The 16537-nt window shown below is 32.5% G+C and overlaps 1 protein-coding gene across 1 annotated transcript in view; it reads right to left on the reverse strand.

The window, feature by feature from the left end:
• Positions 1-4595, reverse strand: part of LOC119675721 (furin-like protease 1) — a 173547-nt gene extending 168952 nt beyond the window's left edge. The window contains exon 1 of the mRNA XM_038086928.1: positions 4560-4595. The gene's annotated coding sequence lies outside the window, so the exon portion shown is untranslated. The remainder of the gene's footprint in view (positions 1-4559) is intronic.
• Between the last annotated feature and the right edge of the window lie 11942 nt (positions 4596-16537).

Below are 16537 nucleotides of genomic sequence, written 5' to 3' on the forward strand. Positions count from 1 at the left end.
ACTCCAAGGATAAATTACAAGGCAGCACAGTAGAGTGACTGCATTAAAATTATCGAAACGAAACTTTAGTCGGAAAAAAATATTGCATTGGCATAGAAATTGAAACTGAAAACTTTGGTTTCAACAAGTGACGCCAATAGGAAAATCGTGTAAAAAATTTCAGTTTTAATCAAATCAGTACGATTTAAAAATAAAAATAAAAAAAATAGAAGCATCGTGGAAAAACTGCGATTTGTTTGTCGTATTTCAATCAAACTTGACAAAATTTACCATAGAAACGCATTGACGTGTCGAGAGAAATGAACGTAGCATAAAATTTCTTTTAATTGAGTTTTTAAATCTTTACATATTAATTTATTCAACGAAAAGTTTCTAGAAGGCTCCCACATGAGTCGGGTATGTATGTCCCAACCCATGGAACACTCAACGAAGTCACAAAAAGTTTAGTTAGTGAATTCTTAATCGAAATTAATACGAAATTATTTGGTTTTAGACGCTGGTTTCATTTACAAACATGAAAACATAAAAACATGAAAAATATAAATATTCGAAAAAAATTTAAATTTAATATTGTAAAACCTTGTTACCCAAAATTTGATTTTATTTAAAATGTATTTAAAATCGTAGAAAGAGATACTTTGTCACACAGAGGTTTAATGTTTGATATATAGTTATCAATATCAATGATTACGATATATATATATATTCGCAGACTTAAAAGTGTATAGAGAATGTTTTTTTTTCCTCAGGACGTCAGGACATACGTTTATAGCAAAAAAATTATACTACTAATACCGCAACAATCAAATATGAACTCAATGTGTATATTAAATGAAACAAAATTTGGGAACTTCGTTTAAAATAATATAAAAACCTTGAATATATTACAATGACACTGAATCGAAACAAAAAGTTAAGAAGTGTTTTGTGAACCCAGCTCCTTGTCTCTGAAGAGAATTCGCTTGGAATATACATTAGTATCTAAATACACAATATCTATATGAATTATCAAGAAGATATTGATCGTTTTGGATCAATTGCATGCAAAAATTCGACAAAATTCGAAAGAGCAAAAGAAAATATCTACCTGCTAGTAGAACTCCAAAAATATTTGATAAAATCAGGTAATTAAAGCAAGAATTGTTTTAACATTTAGCCTATACGCTAGGTTTAGCTTCATCAGTCAGTTTTCTCAGACCACTAAGAAACTATATTCATAACCAAGGATGTAATAACTGTCATAGAGAAGTATTTAAAAACCATTAGATGAAAAATATAAATTAGAGGACTATTGGAATATCAATTCGACAATAAACTGACTGCAAGTGTATTAAACTTAAACAAAATTGTACTTAAATATGAAGCCATTTCTATAACGTTCCGGGAACTCATTAAACTTTGTATAATAGTATAATTATCACTAGAAAAAATATTCAATTATTTGCTTATAGTATATGTCACTATTTTAGTTTGATAAAGAATTTATAAAAAACTGTCTGAAAATTTTTAAATAACAATTTTGTGTATTATATCGAAAACTAAAGAAATACTTAACTTAAATGTGAAGTCAAAACAGGTCTTTAAGTGTTATGAGCTCCTACAGCTACTTGCAGCTCGGAATAAAGTAAGTCTTTACTGGGTTCCGAGTCACAGGGAAGTACTGGTGCGGCTGAAGTACTGGGCAGACTTCACAGGACTTAGACAAAACAAAGCATTGATAACACCGTACTCCTACAAAGACATCCTTAAATTCAAAAAAGTGATTTAATGTTGTTAATGGGTTTCATTACAGGTCATTATGGTCTGAAATATCACCTTCATAAATTACAATTATCTACTAATCCGGAATGCAAATTATGCCTTGAAGGTTCAGCTTTAATAACGCACAGAAGAAACTTGTGTAAAATGAAATTTCTATCACCAGAACAGATTAAGAACTCTTCTCTAGATTTAGTTCTGGACTTTGTTCACAAAGCTTAAAAAGGCTTTGTGTAATCAATAGCGAAATTGGTACAATAGGACTCTTCTGGCCACAACACCAGAATAAAATAAAATATTATACTGATATTTTTCCTTCAGTGTTTACCACTGGCTAAGTTTAAAAAAAAATTTGTTAAAAATCTGTCAAAATAATTATTTGAATACTTTTTTGTCCTTTAAGTTGTTCCTAAAAGAAGTTCTTAACTTTCTATAACATTTCTATACTTTAATAAAATTTTAAAATGAATTTAAAATCGTTATAGAATGTCTTGACTGTAAAAATATTTTTTGTTAAGCTATTAATTTAAATAAAACTAATAACACAGAATACTGGGTAATTATGAAAAATAGCAAGTCGCCGTTTGAGCACATCATTGAATAAATTATAAATTTTTTCTTTGTATATTACGTAGACTATTGCTAATAAATTAATTATGCAAATTATATTTGCTGACAAAATAATCTTCAATTTAATTAAATTATCTGCTCAGGCGTTACGTTAGCGTAGCAAAAACAAAAACTCATATAAACGAACAAAGATTTATAAATTGAACTGTGCGATATTGAAGTGTTATTAATGTTTATTCAGTGGAAAAAAAATTCTTCTAAAGCAATCGTATAAACAATAAATTAATATAAGTATTTTTTCCGAATTTTTAGAAATTTTATTTTATACAAGCAATTTACACGCCAAAAGCAATTGATTGAAATTTAAAATTTACACAATTTTCGCAGGTTATTAAAATCTGCTGTCGAACCCACGTAAACTATTTAATTTAGAAACAATTTTCAAGAAATTAAGAACAATTAAAGATAAACAAATTTAAGAAAATATTTAAATCTTGAGAAAATCCACTTATTGCTAATATTTATTTAACAAGATTTTGTGTTGGTGAATTTAAGCATTTTTTCAAGATTTTAAGATTTTAGAGTTTTTTTTATTTTTTTTATCTGTTGCATATCTACAGATATGACAGTGCAAATCTAAATAGGAGTTTATTTTGCAACACAGCGAAAAATAATAAATACAAGGAAAAATTTTTAAGTAAATACATATATTCTTAAATGCTTAAATGCTTAAAACATTAACACATTCAAAATCTTTGGCTTTTGGCACGAGTTGTGACGAAATGAAATTCGATCACAAAATTTTTTACTTCGAATTTGCTGTGCAAATATTTTTAGTACTGAAATAAAGTTAACAATTCTTTTATATTCAATTTTCTTGATAATTTGTCATACAACAAATAATATATGTCAACAATTTCACACAAGACGATGTAGATATTTGATTATTATTTGACATTTGTAACATAATTTATCAATATTTATTCATTAAAGCATGGGAAACTGGAAATATAATTTGTGGGTTCAAAGAAACAGTTGTGAAATTCATTTGAAAAAACAATGAATTTAATAAAAAGTAATAATAATACAAATAATAATTCTACTAGTAAAAATTTGACATCAACATTAAAAAAATATTAAAATAAATTTGTATAAAAATATCGACAGCTTAGTAATATACTGCGAAGCTATGTTATATACTATATACATATACCATACTCATACATCTCTTCGCACATATGACAGAAGATAATAAAATTTTTTAAAACAATCGATTCACATTCAAACACTACTCTCTCTCTTTGCTAAAGACAATCTCTATCATCACTGGCAGATATGCGGGCTTTGGATTAAAATAAAAGCGCACGACTATGTTGTCAGTGGAGTCTGAATACCAAGTTCGCACAAGCACAATTAAATAGAGCTGCTCCGCTTACTAATTCGACATAAACTTTAACAACAAAAACTTTAACTTTTTGGATCCAACTGAATTGTAAACAATTTTAAACTAAAATATCTCTCAAAGGTAACAACACTGTGCTCATGTAAAATATAATTAATGATAGCTGATTGTATTGCTTATAGGAGTGTAGAAAAATTTCTATCGCAGTTTATTGGAAGACTTTTTTACCCAGATAAAATTCAAATATAAAACTGTGATAGAATAGATATTTTTGCTATAATTGAGCAAAAATATACAATTGGTTATTCTCAAACATCACCTAAATATGAATAAACCCTTATAACGAAACTGGTCGCTGCTATAGTGATGATCAAAAAGTCATGCATCTGCAACAGAAGTAATTTAAAAACTTAAGGATCAAAGGGCTGTTTAGGTAATCATCCTTAAAACAGCCTTACAACAAATACTTGAGAATAAACTCAAAGTACTGCCTTTCCCGTTCCAAAGAGTATAAGACTTCACTGCTGTTAAAAAAGATACATAGAATTAGAATTGGCAGAACGAAGGACTGTTTAAGCAGCCAATTACCGCATTTCACCTCCCCTGCTAAGAAAAGTTTCCCACCTGTGCAGTTCGATTTGAAATTTAACTGATGGATCATACGGATCTCAATTTTTCAAATAAAATTCAATATACAAAAAGTTTCACTTCAATTGAGCCACCCTCTATATTATAACGTAAATTGTTAAGTCTAACTGTTAACGCAGCTTAGACCAGGTAAATCGGCAACATTCAAGAAACAACGCATGTGCCGCCTTTAGATAATTACCTTTTTATTTTAAATCTTCGCCGAACATCCAATTTAGTTCAAGGTGTTTCTAAAAATAAAAAATAAAATAAGCAGTAATATAAAATCTTTAAAGTATATAAAATAATATAATATATGTATATTTTAACGTATTTAATTCTAATAACGGATTTAAATTTAAATTATTATCACTTAAATTAACTAACTCTCACAGTGTATGTGAAATGTTTAATACCTTAAACCAGTAGCAAACTTAATATCAAAAAACAAATAATAACTACCAACTTATTATGATTAAGCGAGCTCGCTTATTTCCTAATATGCTGCTGCGTAAATTGATTAATTATTGTAACTTGCTTTGGAAAGAATATACAGCATATATGCGGTATATATACAAAATATTTATACGTTTTCTGAAAATTGACGTATTTCAAGTTGTGCCTCTTTTAAAGAGGGAGTGAGATGTGTATAAATGGAAAAAATAAAAATTAAGACCCTAAAGGATCATATTGCATTGTATTAGAGAAATATGAGTTCCACAATGTTTTGTAAAGATTACAGTCAACTAAAAAATCTTTAAATTACAAATAAAAAACGTTTTTGCCTTAATCTAAGACCTTTGTGCCCTTCTGTGTATGCTATGAAAGGATATCAAACTAACAATAATGAATATAAATGCAAACGAATGAATTTCGAGAGAGCGAAGAATAAGAACAAAAACTTTCAGTGACTTCTTAGTTTACACCAATATATGTAAATATTATATATATGCATATTTCTCTGGAAATAGTCTATATACGCCTTTATATACTTTTATATTAATACAAAAATGCTTGAAATAGACTGAACCTACATTAGAGACTAAAGTCTACAATGTTTTAAGAATTAAACATTGTTGGCATTATATTTACATTTTTTTCCAAACTACTTTAAAGTAAAATAAGTCATAAATAAATGGATTTCAAATGGAGCCCAAAAGCTGATACTGACAATATCTAAAAATCCTGAGCGAATAATACATAACAAAACAGTAGACGAAAAATTATGTTCTAAGAAGCTGAATGACACTACGGGTTTCATATTAAAAGGATAGGCAACAAATGTTTCAATTGGAGTGTTCACAGTTGTGTATGATGAGCTCGTTAAACGAGTAACTCGTTTATATGCATTTGATACGTTCAGTCTAAAAATATTATTTTTATATATGTTATTAATGGTAACGATAATAATGAAAACCTATAAAGACATGCTCTATCTGCTTTTAAACTAGCTCAACATATTAAGTACTAGCGTTTTCTTTTTATTCATGGGAAGTTTTCTCCATACAAGAATTTATGAAAAAAAATTGCTACATCTGGCAACACACGTTTAAGTTTTAAATTGTCATTTATTACTGAATAGTGTTATAATTTTATAGGAGATACTTAATTCGTTTAATTTTGTACTACATGTTGGGTCCTTATGCGCTTATAATCTGTGTGTTTCAATAAAACTTATTTTACAACAGACAGAAGTAAAATTGGCAACCACAATTGGTGGAAAATTTTGTGATGGTCATAAATCGGAAATCAATGAAACTGTTATGTGTCAATTGATCACCAGAAACACAATAACTAAAAGTAAGTTGTAAAAAGTAATACATATCACACTTCCATGTTCTACTTTTAAGTTCACAGAATGTATATACTGCTCCCAAGCAATTATAGACCCACCCACATATGCTCAGCGAAACACTTGTCCACACGCAAATACACTTAACGATTTTATTACTTCTTGTGACAGTTCAGCTCTGTTATTACGAAATATATGGTACATGCTGGCCCACAAACATACAAAAACGAGTATGCCACTCAACTTAAGCTGGTGGCATAGTGACCAAACTATGGTGGAATCGTTTACTGACAACGTTTATGACAACAATCTTTTCAAACCAATAACAATTTGACACAAATTTAACACATCATTTCGCAGAATATAAAAGTTTTGCAGCAAAAGTTAAGTACATGCAGCTTTGGAAATTTAACCGTACCGCACACCGCACATATCCATTCATTGTGAAAATACAATATGCAAGGAACCAAACCGCTCGTTGGTGTAGGGAATGTCTACTATTCGTATCTTGACAATTTTGAATTTTGCGGCAATTAAACGTCAATTACAGAAATTTTTATTACCATGTCAACAGCTCAGAGCTTCCACTTGAAAGTCAAAGCAATATCAATTTACCAATACTTTTGCCTCTTATACTACACTTCCTCTCAAGCATTTCGTCTCAATGAGAATGAGATTCCGTTCTTAGGAATATCAGGAAAATGGCACGTTTAAATCCATAGCTATTTTTTTATGATTACTTTGCACTGGCACATTTTAACAGGATTACCAGTATTTAGCAGTCATTCATGTAGCCGAATTGTCTAGCGACAGTACTCGTTATGGGAAGAGTAGTCCATGACAATTACTACAGAGTTAGTTGGCGCCAAACAGGTTTCATTGCAGAGTAGAAATATGAGCAAAAAGTTTTAACCAAAATAAAATAAACTTAAAAATTGTAAAAAATGGTTATAAATTGACTTGAACTTATTGTTACTATAACAACAAATGAATACCACCAACACAAACAGGCATGAACAACAATCAAAGCAACAGCAATTTCTGCTTCATTTGCTTTCTGTAAATGTCAGCAACTTTAGGTATGCAATCTCGTTACAAGCAATGGTCATTCTTAACTCAGCACTCCGCTCCTTCATCATCCAGCTTCACTAGTAGTTGAAAGTGCAAAATTTTGCTTCAGCAATTTCTTCTGAGGTGAGTAACGACTTAACCTTTCTAAAGCTATGAGAATAAACAGCATAGATTGCATTAAAATCAATGAATTTAATATAAAAATATAAGCTTTTCTTTGAAAAAACTTGTTTAAAACTGAAATGTTGGCTCAGCATAATTCTGGTTTTTTTTCACAACTCAACTTACAAATTAAAAAGCTTTTGTAATCTATCTTGGTTAAATATTTTTTTTAAAAAAAAAAATATATTAAAATAACAAGTGTGATTAACCAGCTTATTCCAAGCATTTCTATTAAACACATATCATGGCATACTTATATAAATGAAAAAACTTTTGGCCAGAGGAGGAGGAAGAGGTTTATTAATAATTAAACACTTAATTGCTGTATATTAATATTGCAATGTTATTCAATTTGAATGAATATGTTGGAAAACAAATTAGAGGTAAATTAAGCAAAAGCTATAAATGATCGTTAATAAATATTTCAGGATAATGTTGCTAATATGATACCTGTAATATTTATCTAAACAATAAAATCATTAATACTTTGAAATCGGGAAAGCCTTGCTGTGACAAGCTTAAATTAATAAAAAATTGACAAACTGAGAAAGAACTATCAGCTGATAACATATTTTGATTTATAAAGATGATGCAAGTTCTATGGTATCCAGGTGTTCAGAAAATAAGTAGTAATAGTAGTAGTAATAGATTGAGATTAACATTAAAACAACATATGTATACTTACAAAATTTTTTGGGATAAAGCTGTATACTAGAATATAGGGATACTACAACGTTTTCAATCGAAAGTATACAGAACTGTAACTGATATCAACCTGGTATTTACTAAAACGCAATTCTATCGAAAACAAGAAGTGTACGAATAGGAAATAAATTAAATACCATATAAGAAGAAACTGTAAGAAATGTCTGAGAAACCACACAAATGATCTTGTTTGCAAGATAATAAATAATCCAATATGATTCAGTCTTGCTACTTTGTCTCGCCACTTTTAATATTTCACATTATTTTAGTTGCAAATAGAACCTATGGTTTCGTGTATAAAACTCAACTATTAAGTAACATAGTAGCAAAAATAAAACACATTTTAAGTAAATGTTAGTACTCAACACAGCTAAATTAAATATTTAGATACAAACAACAGTAGAAACTAAAATTAGTACAGGAACACGAAACAGAAAATAAAAATGCTCCATCTAACATTACTAAAAAAATAGCAGAATAATTTCACAAAAGTGCTAACTGACAGCACTATGTTGGAATGTGAGAATAATTAACAGCACTAAAAATGTGGGAGATAAACATATCACATTCTGTTTATTATGTTGAAACTATTTAAGCCAGTGCACTTAAGCACTTTTACTCTTTCTTAACTCGAGGTATTTTCGAAACCCCTCTTTACGCCTTTACTAGATTATTGTTTATCCCTTCATCACACTAAGCAATAATTGACCGCAGATCTGCATACCTCCCCGAGAAGTAATTTTTAATGTTTACTTGAATTTTTATTACATAAATATAATTCAACCTTTTCAAAAAACCATAAAATATAAATAAAAACCAAAATCAATTAAGTTCCACATTTCAATCCAATTTAAGTCAATACCATGTCATTAGGTATTTTATGTAAAGTCAATTTTTTTCAGACATTTTTTTTAATAAGGCAGTAAATTCAATAACATAATAAAGACAATAAGGACAACCTGACAGACAGGTAGGTAGGTAGGAAGAAAGATGTTTATATATTCACGTGCATACAAATGCTTGACCAGTTACTCAGAGAAACAATAAATAAATGATGATACGGAAAGAAAATAACATAAAGAACCATCAAAGGTAAGATAGATTTAAGAATACAGCACAAACAACCACATTATGTAGCGCCAAATTAAACCAAAGACTCATTGAAATCCCGCATTGTTAAGGCCACTACCAGGCATGCCCTGTGCATCTGTGTTGCATTATGTACCTTTACTTTTTCTTTAAATGCAAACGGCAAACGGCGCAACTGGGAGCACAGCCGATTTCGAGCTCACCGTGAAATGCCTTAAATGCAATCTTCCAGAACAACAATAGGAACATCAACATTAACAATGGAAAAATACGTACAATCTGCCTTTTAGTATAGTCAAAACAAGGAAGCCTACATACGGACGCGTACATATCTATATATGCTCGCACGTTCTACGAATTGTTTTGAGCCAAAAGCAATAAGAAAAATTGTTACTTGTACCAAATGCTTGTAAAAAAAAAAAAAATATACAACATAACATAATAAAAGCAAAGTCAATAAAAAAGAACCTCAAATGAAGGAATGTTACACGCAAACGTAACAGTTTCAATGTGTTGCAAAAATATTTAAAAACAGTGGCGTAGTAGGAAGGGAGCGACAAAATCTCTTCGTTAGTATGTATGAAAAAAGAGGTTTGACATGGTCAAAACTTTAAACTATTTTAAATCTAGCTTGAATCTATATTATTTAATTATTCAAACTATTCAATATATACAAACAAACGGAGTTGCGTCTAATGATTCCAATAATCCGAATTATACGGATATTCGAGATTTGAATCAAATCTCTAGAAATCTGTAAAAACCGAATAGTTCAAGCAATTCGTATATTTCAAAGTTTTATGAAGTTTTAATTTTTTTAACATATAAAAACTAATAAATAATAATAAACTAATAAAGAATGGGTACTTACATTCATGTCAATTGATTTATAGATAGAGAAACTAAAAAGTACATAGTCTCCAAGCAAAACAGGTTTCTATTAAAAACTAATCAAAGAAATTATTTATTTAATAAATTGATTATTTATTGATACTATACTAAATAGTACTACTAAATAGTAGAAATCGAAATAATAAGCGTATTATTATGTAGAAGAGTTAAGAGAAATAGTCAACCAATTTGATTAATTGGTCGACTTAAAATGATATGTGTACATTTACAGAATTTTATCTGTTGATTTACAAAAAATTTATTTTTCTGCATTTATAGAGATAGACACTCAGAGGAAAATCGTTAAACCGAATTGTTTTATTCTATAGTATAGGGCAACTTATTTTTTGTTGTATCTGTCCAAATTGCAAACAACTTGACAAATTTAATATACATTAAGACTGAAAAGTTTTCGGAAATTCTCATTTAAAATTCGCGCGCTGTATATTTTTCGATATTTTAAGTTTATGTAGTTTGGCAGCACTGTCCTTAATTACTATGCCAAAAATGAGCTCGATCTGTCAGACAGTTCGTTTACGGCAGCTGTTGAAACCAGTTCACCTCAGTAGTGCGTTGCGAAATGTCTTCGACGGTCGTACGACCGTCCTGGAAGGCTTTGTACCACTCATAAACTTGAGTTTTCGATAAAACTGATTCCCCATAAGCCTTTTGTAGCATTCGCAACGATTCTGCACACGAAATTTCGTTCGAAACACAAAATTTGATGCAAACTCTTTGTTCAATATTTTTTTCCATTGTTTTTTTCGCAACGCCCTACTGAGGTGAACTGGTTTCAACAGCTGCCGTAAACGAACTGTCTGACAGATCGCGCTCATTTTTGGCATAGTAATTAAGGACAGTGCTGCCAAACTACATAAACTTAAAATATCGAAAAATATACAGCGCGCGAATTTTAAATGAGAATTTCCGAAAACTTTTCGGTCTTAATGTACACTTCTTTCGTAAGTGCATTTTTTTTTTAATTTTTTCAAAAAAAACAATAGATCTAAAATTTTTTATTATAATATTCACAGTAACACTATATTATATTTCAATTTGTCTATAATTAGGAAAATTTCGTTTAAAGTTTGTTTTAGAAATCGTATGAGAATTATATATATGTATATAAATCGTATTAAAAAAAAAAAACAAAAAATGGTTGAATAAAGGTTGTTTTTGTATTTTTTAACATAACATATACCATATCAATTCACTATATTACATAGATTTTCACAATAGTATCAAATTTCGCGACAAAACAATTAAAAAAAATTTATCTTTAAATAATTTCTAAGGGATGTTATATTTGTTTACAATGGACACAAGTACACCAAAACTTATAAGGAAGGATATATAAACGGACTCAAAATATAACAAAAAGAGATAACTAAAAACAACAACTGTCAAAATAAAAACCCGAAACAATCATGTAAAGGCTTGACGTTTCGAGACTATCTTTAGCAAAGTTCGAGAACTAAAGTTCGTAATGTAAACTCTAATGGTATTTCGCAAAAACTGTCAAATTTCACAAATTGACAACATTTCAGTTAACTTTTTATTTATTTATTATTAAGAGGAGAGGTGGCACTACGACCACCGGGACTATTGTACCATTTTCTGGGCTTAGAATAAATCTATAAGCCCTGTTGTTTCAGTAAAAAGTAATGTAAAACCTATTTTACAGTATTAGAGAAATATTGTCTTCTTATTACAAAGCACTTAAAACGGCTATAACACAAATAAACGTAATTTCAAGTGCCAGTGTGTGGCAAAATATGTTCTGATTTTTAGATAGCATGTCTTTCAACTACTTATATATTCAATTATGTAGTTAAAATAACGCACAAATAGGGCCTCATCAGAGTTCAAAGAATAGAACTTTTTTTCAATGAATTCATATCCCAAATTTTTCTGCAGTTCAATATTTTAGTTCTCAAAAGAAAAGTATTTTTAAGAAGTAAATTTAAAAAATAGAAACTCATAATGTTAATTCATAAGTAAAACATTTCAAATTATAAAATTAATTATTATAAAATTCATTTTTATTAATCCCTTTAAGTATTAAGTATTAAACCCGCTACTGCTAGTCACGCTTTATTTGTACTGATTGCTACAGATGATGCGCATCTTTTGCTTTGCGAAAACAAATACTACACAGTTTATCGTACAGAATACGTACATCTATAATGATGCCGTCGTCATAAACTATGTTTCAACTTGCTCTCTAAAACCTCTCGTTTAGACTTTACAACCAACCAAGCAATAATAAGAAGAAGACAAAGTTATAAACATTTTTATAATTCAACGGAATAACAAACAAACCAAAGTATTAACTACAAAATTAGACTTTATAATTAAGTTAAAGAATATCTATTAAAAAAAAGAAAAAGAAAACATTACTACATCTACACAATTTTTGAATTTACCTTACACGATTCGGACTTAAATTGGATTGAAATCATAAACAAGCGAACTTAGTTAATCTATCTTATTTTTTTTCTTGTTCATAAAACAGACAATCAGAAACTCACAGATAGATTAACCGGGAATCGGACGGACAATTTAACATGTTTTTGTTTAATTTGATAGTAAAACCTTTAGGTTCGTTGTAGGTCGTTAAGCAAACACTTTTTTTTAACTAAAGATGTATTGGAGATGAATACTCAACATGTGTATGGTTAAAACTCTGCCAACTAATTTTGTGTTTAAGTTGATTAACTAATGAAATAAATGTCAAAAAACTGTTTTGCTGTTTCAAATATTTTAGGGAGTTAGGGTTTTCTGTTAAAGCCACATTTTGATTGTGAATTCAGATTATACTATCATAAGTTTTAATTAATCTTATTACAATCATAACGAAACTGCCCAATGTCACTAAAATTTTGTACCTTTGATTACAGTTGATTTAGAAAATATTATATATACTTGTTTAGCAATGATCTGTTCACCTTGCTAATTAATAAAACTCTAAAAATTTTCAATGTTAATAAACTTTTATTCAACTTTTTACAGAGAGAAAAATCGGAACGTTCTCCTCAATCAAAACAAAAACTTAAAAATATTTGAAATTGAATTTTACTTTTTAAATTCAATAAATGCACAGCCAACTGGGTCGCCACAGTACCCCCTCCTAGCGATGGAGTACTAGCAACAACGCGACACCACAACTAAGTCGACAACACCACTCTTAATCCCGAAATTCCGCTAACCTTGCTGGGAAACGCACTACTCTACCAGCTCGTGTCACTTTCGGAATCGGCAACAGGGATTCACGCCTACAATCACCAGAAGTCACTAACTGATCACCATTCAACAACGCTGAAGGCTGACGCGTTTCTGGAACAACCTGCTCAAGATCATCACACGTTAAGTACGCCGCCTTCAACCTATCATTCGAAACAGTCACCTCTCTCCCACGGCAAACAATAACAGACGTCTTCTCACTACGACTCAGCACCTCAAATGGACCTTCGTAAGGCTGCTCAAGTGGAGCTCGAGCACGATCCACTCGAAGAAAAACGTGCTTACAATTAATAACGTCACGCGGAACATACACAGATGAATGACAATGTCTTGTTGATTCAACGGATTTAACCTTAGCTAAAGCCCTTCGCAACGCCGACACAAAATCAGTCTCGGACGACTTCTGCTTGAAATCCGAAAGCATCTGCCCTGGAACACAAAGAGGATTTCCAAACAACATCTCTGAAGGACTAGCATTTAGGTCTAGTTTCGGTGTCGTTCGCAATCCCAACAACACAAGCGGAAGAGACTGCGTCCAATTACTTGAGGAATGACATCGAATGGCTGCCTTCAATGTTCTATGGAAACGTTCAACCATGCCATTTGCTTGAGGATGATAAGCCGTGGTATGAAAGTGTTTCACTCCAAGCAATCTCGTCAGTTCCCGAAATACAGCAGACTCAAACTGCCAACCCAAATCAGTGGTAATAGCCTGCGGAGAACCAAAACTTGCCACCCAACCGTCGATAAAAGCCGCTGCAACTTCTTCTGCCGTAATGCCCGACAGAGGCACAGCAACAGGCCACCGAGAAAAACGATCGACGCAAGTCAAACAATAACGCTTCCCCTGAGACAAAGGCAATGGACCCACAATGTCAACATGAACATGCTGGAACCGACTATCAATATCAGCAAACGAACCAATTGGTGTTTTAGTATGCCGCTGAATCTTGGACTTCTGACACGCAATGCAACTACGCACAAACACAGCTACATCCTTAACCAAACCAAGCCAAACATACCTAGCCTGCACCAATTTCCGCGTTGCTCGAATACCAGGATGAGCCAAACCGTGGAGTTTTGAGAGTACCAGCTGCCGACAGTTTGCGGGAACAAAAGGACGAACACGACTGCCTGACACATCACAGTACAGTTCAATACTCGAATCCGGCAATCTCAACTTCTTCAACCCAACACCATCTTCAGACTGGCTCTTCAACTGAGCGAGCAACTCTGCATCAGTCTTCTGCCCCTCAGCAATTAACTCAATAACATTTGCCTCCAACTGAACCGTAGCAACCCGAGACAAAGAGTCAGCCACCGTATTATCTGCACCAGCCAGATGACGAATATCAGTGCAATACTGACTAATAAACTCCAGCTGTCTTGCACGACGAGGAGATGCCTTCTCACTTATTTGCCTGAACGCAAACGTTAATGGTTTGTGATCCGTAAAAATGACGAAATCACGTCCCTCTAATGCATACTTAAAATGCTGGACAGCTTGATAGATAGCAGTCAACTCACGATCATAAGCACTATACTTAGTCTGCGCTGGACTCAAACCTTTTGAATAAAATGCCAATGGCTGAGTCACACCTTTCACTACTTGTTGGAGAACAGCACCCACCGCAACGTCTGAAGCATCAGTCGTGAGCGTCAATTGTGCATCCAGAGCCATGAAGTTAAGCAACGTAGCTTGGGCAAGATCATTCTTGCAAGCCTCAAAAACCTCTACATCTTCTGGAGTCCAAGAAATCACCGACTTATCATTCTTGCGGTTACCTGGTGTAAGATGAAACAACCGCTGCTGATTCTGCACAGCGTTACGCAGAAACGGCCGATAAAAGTTCACCATGCCTAAGAATTGTCTAAGCTGTTTCACCGTTGCTGGCAGAGGAAAATCACGAACAGCTTGAACTTTACTCTCCGGAGGACGTAAACCCTTTGCACTAATAACGTGCCCAAGGAACTCGATCTCGGAACAGCCGAACTTACACTTGGCAAAATTCACGGTCAAACCAGTTTCTCTAAGTCGATCTAAAACCAGTCGCAAATGCATTCTATGTTCTGCTTCATCTTTTGACGCAATTAAAATATCGTCGATGTACGCAAAAACGAAATTAAGATCACCTAGAGTCTCATTCATAAAACGCTGAAACGTCTGGGCAGCATTACGGAGACCGAAAGTCATAAAGCGAAACTCGAACAGGCCAAACGGAGTTGTAATAGCTGTCTTCGGAATGTCTGCCAGTGCAAGCGGTATCTGATGATACGCTTTCTGCAAATCTATCTTCGAAAACATAGTTTTACCATAAAGAATACTCGTCACATCATGAATGAACGGAATCGGATACCGATCAGGTTTAGTTTGCGCGTTGAGCATGCGATAATCGCCACACGGTCTCCAACTTCCATCGCCTTTGCGAACCATGTGAAGTGGACTTGCCCAACAGCTTTTCGAAGGTTGACAAATCCCTGTCTGGACTAAAAATTGGAATTCCTTCTTGGCTTCTTCAAGTTTGGCTCCAACTAAACGTCGGGGACGAGCAAATGACGGCGCACCAAATGTCTCGATGCAATGTTCAACCTTAGTAACTAAACCCATCCGATTTGCACTCATAATGCCTAAATCACGGTATTCATTAACCAGCTCAGCATAAGCTGAAACTGAACCACACACACGCACAGTATCTTCTTGAGACACAGCAGCCTTACCCTTCATCATCAAAGTCGTCTTCGAATCAACTAACCGCTTCCTTTTCAAATCCACTAACAAGTCATAGTGATTAAGGAAGTCGGCTCCAACAATAGGACAGCTAACATCCGCAATCACGAACGTCCACGGGAAATCTCTACGCAAACCCAAAGACAAAAGCAGTCGACGCTCGCCAAATGTTTGAATAGGCGTACCATTAGCGGCATATAAATTAACTGATGAAACACTGTTAGCCCTTTGCTTCCAACGACAGAACGACTTCGGTAAAACTGATATGTCCGCACCAGTATCAATGAGAAAAACGGTCGACGTGGCGGGATCTTTAATACTAAGTCGAGCTATACGAACACTAACCCCTTCTCGGCTCGACGACGTAGAAGGAGTGCCTAGTTTTTTGACTGATGAGAGCTTGCCACAAAACTACAGGGCTGCCGACAAGCATTAGCTCTATCACCGAACCTTTCGTGATACAAGCACCAATCTGGATGACTTCCTGGTCGGGAACGAG

This window comes from Teleopsis dalmanni, chromosome 2, assembly GCF_002237135.1.
Source record: "Teleopsis dalmanni isolate 2A chromosome 2, ASM223713v2, whole genome shotgun sequence".
In the NCBI taxonomy this organism is placed as follows: Eukaryota; Metazoa; Arthropoda; class Insecta; order Diptera; family Diopsidae; genus Teleopsis; species Teleopsis dalmanni.